The following is a 7,003-nucleotide window of genomic DNA, read 5'->3' on the forward strand; positions in this document are numbered from 1 at the left end:
GCACACGCATGTACAAGAATAAACTATCCTTTAAAACACGTAACTTTTAGTACAACTATTGTCACGTCCAAACAGACTGGACACTGGACACGTGTTTAAGACAAGGAAATATATGAGTCTTTCCGCCCAAGAGTTAGAGGCAAGCACGACTCCAACTCCAACATGTAAATACATTAGGAAACGAAATCTCACTTCACGTGGACACAATTCCAAACTGCTGACAGGTGCGTGCATGCAAATAAGATTTATGGAGTAGGATACAACATACAGAATTCCACAACCATGGAAAACCAAACACATCTAGCCAGCCAAACCAGGCACACACCCAAGAAAGTAGAAGCCAGCCCAAACTACAGGACCAAAACACAATCACAAAAATCAAAGTCAGCCAATACTATGCCTGATAAAGATCGAAGCCAGGAAAAACCAAAGTTTCACGTGCAACTTGGTGCCGATGCCGGATGAAGTCATGCCCCAACCTTTTGAGTTGCTTCTCACCTGAATCATCAAGTCAGGTAACTATTTTTTAGTGAACTAACTTATTCTGGATTAAATCATCAACTGTACTTTCTTAAACAGCAACTATGTTTCTGTTGCTTTTGAAGCTAATACACAATTCTACAACTTTTGAGATTATGAGGTTTGACATGATCTTGGTTGATGAACATGTTTATTCTTTACATATTTAACTGAGAATTATTCTATCTAATTATATTTTGATTGTTCTAACAGGGCATACAATGCATGCTACAGTCTCGAAGAATCTCTAGGCATTTATAAAGCATTTTTAGTCAGAGATCTACATATGCAACTTAGCAATTTTAACCCATAAAATATAGCCTGGTGAGCAATGCAATTGAAAATATTTTTTCACATGTAAGATGTCAAATAAAGTGAAAGAAACATCAGAACTTTTATCTAGATTACTGTTTTGAATTTCTATCCAAGGACACGCTACGAGACGGGGAAAGATAATTCCTACGAGAACGGAGAAAGATAAACAATGCCCAGGTATTGAAACCAACTTACAACTAATTATTCTTTCTGACGGTTACCACAATTAATCTCCAAATTTACATTCCAGATTACTTATATATATACCTATCATTATTGTGACCTTCCTAATGGTTTTCAATGGTAAGTCCAGTAATATACATGCTCTTCCGCTTTTCATGAAAAAAAACTAATGTTGGAGAGATTCACTGTTGACTTAACAGTTTTTTTATCTAAAGTCAACAGATGCCACAAGAATGTTTAGACATACCCAAGAATCAGGAACTTCTTAACAGGTATGAGACACTATCTTTTTGTTATTTGTCGACGAATTGTGACTCATGTAAACTCACTAATGTAAATAATAGTTATTCTTAACTCAAACCATAAATGTAGGCACTCAGCAGAATAAATTGTACCTAAAATGATCGAAATAGATAAAAGTACTCAAGGATGCTAGAAAAAAATGTTTTACTGGAGCAGAGCATTACAAGAACTTACTACAATGAATCAAGAAAACCTACTAAATCAGGTAATCCATCCGAGTTCTTTTGAGATATGATATCTTCGAAGAAAACCTGACCCTTGAGACCTGCAATGACATTTGAATATTTGATTCATATCAATTATAGTGAAGTAACATTTGACTTATTTGTGTCACTTAGTTTTATCACAATGCTAGCATTGAGTTTTAGTTTTATCACAATGCTAACATTGAGTTTCTGGGTAAATTTTCTGATTATGTGTTCATAGCTACAGGCCTACAATAGATCTCCTGCAAGAAAATATTAAATTATTATACATGCCATGTGATGATTATCACAAAACAATGGAATTACGGATAGAAACTGGATAATAGTAAATGAAGATGGGCGTCAAGAAGAAAATATCAACGTCACATGAGCTCCGCGTGATAAAGAAGGATACCAAGATCTATTTCAATATCTGATGGCTCAGGGGATAAATGAACAGAGACAAATGTGCAACAAGGAAAAGAAAAAGATGTACGAGAGAACAAAAACCAGTTCAACCAAAAATAACTACTAGGGGTCGAAGATGAAGATTCAGATGTCCATTATGGCCAAAGAAAACCTAATGTTAATGCAGCCATTAGACAACACACTTATCCACAAATAAGTTGATTAGTAGCTTATCCTGTGAAAGTCGGACTATATGTATTTCCCCAAATAAAGAGCCTAAGAATACTAGACATTGGTCAAGATAAGGATGATACTTATTGGATAGTAAGGGTCCGAATGTTAGCACTATTCAATGCATGTCAAATTGCAATTATTCGGAAAAAACTTCTTCAATATATGTTTCTGGCAATAGCACTTCTATATCATACAACATTTTCAGTTCATGAGAAGCATAAGAAAACATCCAATGTTATTAGCTTGGCCTGCAAATGATCAACCATTGTTTGTTTAACAACATATATATGAACTAAGCTTCTTATACTACATGCAAGTCTTCTCACTTTGTCTATTACTAATACATACAAGTAATATTTTCTCAGATATGACAACAACAAATCAAAATAATATACTTTTTAGTCCAAATTGGGAAAAAACACCTGTAAAGAGTCGGTTTCTATGAAGGAATAAAAATATATAGTCCGGCAAATCGCTTCTACCAGCGGACACACTTCTCATCTTACTAAGTATTTCTCTCCCAATCTCTTTTTTTTGCGGGGGCTCCCGATCTACTTCTACACATCTACCTCCGCCAACCAATACCTGACAATAGCTGGAAGGAAAACCTCTATATTGTGCCGCAGATCCAGCACGTGTACATCAACCTCCCCTTCGGCAACCAAATTTTGGGCTAAACGCTGCCCTCCCATTGATGGCCCTCCTCCATCGAGCTGAGACCCAGCCACACAAGTTTGCCTCTGCTGCGTGCCCCATTCTAGGTCGCCATGATTAGGGCTTGCGTTTAGTACCTGAGGATGAGAAACTATAAAAACAGTAGCGAGAAGTGACATCAGAGAATGTCAGGAATTAGATTCCTGGAATACATTAGCTAGATCTTACTTCGCTGGCTGCTAATCACAACCGGTGGCGCATGTGGGTGAGGAGGACTAAAGGGGATCGACTGAGAGGAGAGGAAGATGCAGTTTTTCTTTTTAACTAAAGCAACAGTTCTATGTAGAGGATGACATGTGCGTGTGGTTTGAGTAAAAAAAATGATGTCGACTTTTCCTGGGTCGCTAGGTGGGCTGGAGCATCGCAACGATGGCTTAATAGATGGGGTAAGTGAAGTAGGGCTTAGAATTTTCTAAGACAGTAGCTCAGCATAAGCCAGTAAATTAGAGATGACCCCCCGGCTTATCTACTCCAGTGAACGACACATTCAAAATAGTTAGTAAACAAAATTAGAAAAAAAAATCAGGCTTTCCGTATAAGCCATGTATACTTTTAGAAATCAAATAGGCTAAAAAAACCATGTGCGTGTATGTGGAGGTTAGTGCACATGCAATTATAATATTCTTTTAAAAAATGAAGCCAAATCATTTACATGGATGAAACCAAAATATCATAGGCAACCGCAAAAAGCCAAAACGTATTTGACCAATCATATTTATTTGCAACTTTTCAAAATGATAATCTCTTTTGGTTGAATTCAAACACATGAGCCAACATATATAAAAAAATTTGCGCGGTCGTCCAAGTGTACTTGATAATTTTGTTGTATTTTTTATGTAAAAGTTATTTGAAAAATACAAATTAAAGGTGTCATAAATTTTTTTTCTAATTTTTCTGTAACAGTTATTGAAAACTTGGTGAAATATAAAATAAAAGGATAGAGGAAAAAGGAGACTATAATAGAATAATACAAAAATCATAGTTCTACATGTTAGGCCGTGGGCCACTGGTCATTGATCTTTTATTACTGTCACGCACCAAATATTTGCAATGACAAACTCTATTTAATAGAACTTCTTACCAAACTACAATTGTTTACAACTAAATTGAAGTGAATGGTAGTTCACGCTAGGACCAATAAGTTCAATACCATGTAATTTTGGTATGTTTTTTTTTCTTTGAAATGTCTATCTAATAACATGCTAAGAACTAATGTATAATAAAAATAAGTTAGAACTACACAAAAAAATACACTATAAATCTCGCCGCGCAAATGTGTATGACATTATAAATGTAAGACAAATGATGACTTCCAAATTGGCATTCAACAAAGTAGCAAATTAGTCCAATATAGTATTTTAAAATTCAATATAAAACTGAAAAAATTGGCATTCAACAAACAATTCAAGCTTTACTATAATACAAAATTTATGTCTACTAACATAACGATATCTTACATACATAACTTACCATACACAAGGAAGCTAGCCGCGCAAATGCGCGGGTCACACCGCTAGTTTATCATGAAATAAGGAAATATAAAACAACAATTTTATTATTGCCTCTAGGGCATATTTCCTTCAGCCTCCCACTTGCACTAGAGTCAATAATCTAGTTCACATCGCCATATGATTTAACACCAATAGTTCACATCGTCATGTGATTAACACCCATAGTTCACATCGCCATGTGACCAACTCCCAGAGGGTTTATTAGAGTCAATAATCTAGTTCACGTCGCCATGTGATTAGCACCCAAAGTGTACTAAGGTGTGATCATGTTTTTCTTGTGAGAGAGGTTTAGTCAATGTGTCTGTTACATTCAAATTCGTATGTATTTTGCAAATTTCTGTGTCTACAAAGCTCTGTATGGAGCTACTCTAGATAATTGCTCCCACTTTCAATATGTATCTTGATTGAGACTCCGAGTCATCTCGATCAGTGTTAAAGCTTGCATCAACGTAACCCTTTACGAAGAACCCTTTATCACCTCCATAGCCGAGAAACATTTCATTAGTCCTCTTTAAGGTACCTATGGATAATTTTGACCATTGTCCAGTGATCCACTCCTGGATCACTATTGTACCCCCTTGCCAAACTCATAGCAAGGCACACAACTGGTCTGGTACAGAGCATGACATACTTTATAGAACCTATGGCTGAGGCATATAGCGAATGACTTCCATTCTCTCTCTATCTTCTGCCGTGGTCGGGTTTTGAGTCTTACTCAACTTTACACCTTGTAACACATTCAAGGTATGTGCTTCGTGAAAGTCCTATTAAGCATCTTGATCTATCTTTGTAGATCTTGATGCCCAATATATAAGCAACTTCACCAAGGTCTTTTATTAAAAAAAATCTTATTCAAGTATCCTTTTATGCTATCCAGAAATTCTATATCATTTCCAGTCAACAATATGGCGTCTACATATAATATCAGAAATGCTACAGAGCTCCCACTCACTTTCTTGTAAATACAGACTTCACCGAAAGTCTGTATAAAACCATATGCTTTAATCACCTCATCAAAGCTTATATTCCAACTCCGAGATGCGTGCACCAGTCCATAGATGGATCGCTGCAGCTTGTACACTTTGTTAGTGTCGGATTATGGGATCCGCAAACCCTTGAGAGGTTCGAATTCTGGGGTGCGTGCGGAGATCTCAACCTACCCAGCCTGCCTACTCGCGATCCTCCTAAGCCTAGAGCGTCAAGCTCAAAGGGACACAACAGTTTATCCTGGTTCGTGCCACCCTTGTGGTGTAATACCCTACTCGAGCGTTTTGGTGGATTGCCTCGAAGGGCTGAGGATGAACTAGTACATTGGATGAACAAGCCTCAGGAGGTGAGGTGTTCTTGAGCTGGTGTGGTGTATGCTAGTCCTACTTGCTCTCGTCCTCCCCCTCTATGGTGGTGGCTAGTCCTATTTATAGTGGCCTTGGTCCTCTTCCCAAATGTTGGCGGGAAGGGATCTCACAACGGCCGGATTTGAAAGGGGACAAGTAGTACAGTCTATCCTGACAAAAGTAGTCTTCGCCTGCAAAAAGCCTCTGGTCATGACGCCGCGGTGGGCTCGTCGATGACCTCCGTCCTGCCATCCTGGCGGTCTCGGTCTCGTTGCCCTGAAATGGAAACCTTTGGCTGATTCCTCGGGACTCCGCGCATGTGGCTTGCTTCCTTTGCACCGGAGAGGAAACCTGTGCTCTGCGCCCGCCTGGCCCTGGTCGTCATGGCTCACGTCAGCTGAGCCTCGTGAGGTAACCTGCATAGAACTATCTGCCCCTCAGGAGCCAGCCTGAGGAGGCTGATCCCCTCGGGGGTCTTGGCGTCATCCGCCTCGCGAGGGTCTTGTGTTGTTGATGCTGAAGCTGGGCCGTACTGGGCCGTCAATGGAGCCACGTGGTGGGCCGCAGGCAGGTAGGGCTGGATACCCCCAAATCCAGGACGCCGAGAGTAGCCCCCGGGCCCAAGGTGCGCTCGGACTTGGCTTCCAGGCGAAGCCAAGGGCCAAGTGCGGAGCGCAGCGGGCCCTAACCGTCTGCGACCTTGATGATGTGTGGCGATTGATGGGACGTGGGCGACTCCGCTTCCCCATGCTGCCTCGACAACTGCTCGACTTGACAATTGCATGTTGCATGCAGAGAGAATTATCATTTCTAGAGATCGTGGGAGGCCGATGATTTACCTTCTCCTGGCTATAAATGTGCGAGCGGGCGGAGCCCTTGCTCATCTCTCTTTCGTCTTGCTCCCATCTGCTTATTCTCTTCTCCATCTTGCTCCCATGGCGCCGATCAAGAGGTATTCTGCGGCCGAGAAGGGGAAGGCTCCTAGGGAGGGGCTCGATCCTCTCCCGCCGAAGAAATGGCTCCGCCTCCCTCTCGATGCCAGCGCAGGGTGAGAGGTGGCCAGGCCTTGGCAGTCGAGGCCTCTGCCCGGCTTCCCCCTCCCCATATACGCCCGCGCTCAGGATGAAGGTGTGCGCCACCGAGTGGCGCCCGATGATGGCGACAGGGCCACCATTGCCATGCCGACCGCGCCTCGGGTTCACGCCGAGGGCAGCTCACATTAATTCGTGGTGTGGGCGGCAATGCCTCCCAACACCTGGATCCGACTCCCGTGGTTCTTCGCTGGCAAGCTGCCTCC

General features: G+C 41.2%; 1 long non-coding RNA gene across 2 annotated transcripts; it reads right to left on the reverse strand.

The window, feature by feature from the left end:
- Nucleotides 1–229: 229 nt before the first annotated feature.
- On the reverse strand, nt 230–3,150 carry LOC119275477. 2 transcript variants are annotated; one of them, XR_005135725.1, is made up of 4 exons: nt 3,030–3,150; nt 2,733–2,952; nt 1,495–1,585; nt 230–498 (listed from the first exon to the last, which is right to left on the reverse strand). It is a non-coding gene; the product is annotated as an uncharacterized LOC119275477 (long non-coding RNA). The 2 variants fall into 2 exon arrangements; XR_005135724.1 differs by having other exon boundaries at nt 2,733–2,938; nt 3,030–3,145.
- Between the last annotated feature and the right edge of the window lie 3,853 nt (nt 3,151–7,003).

The sequence above is a fragment of the Triticum dicoccoides genome, chromosome 3B, assembly GCF_002162155.2.
Source record: "Triticum dicoccoides isolate Atlit2015 ecotype Zavitan chromosome 3B, WEW_v2.0, whole genome shotgun sequence".
Classification (NCBI taxonomy): Eukaryota; Viridiplantae; Streptophyta; class Magnoliopsida; order Poales; family Poaceae; genus Triticum; species Triticum dicoccoides.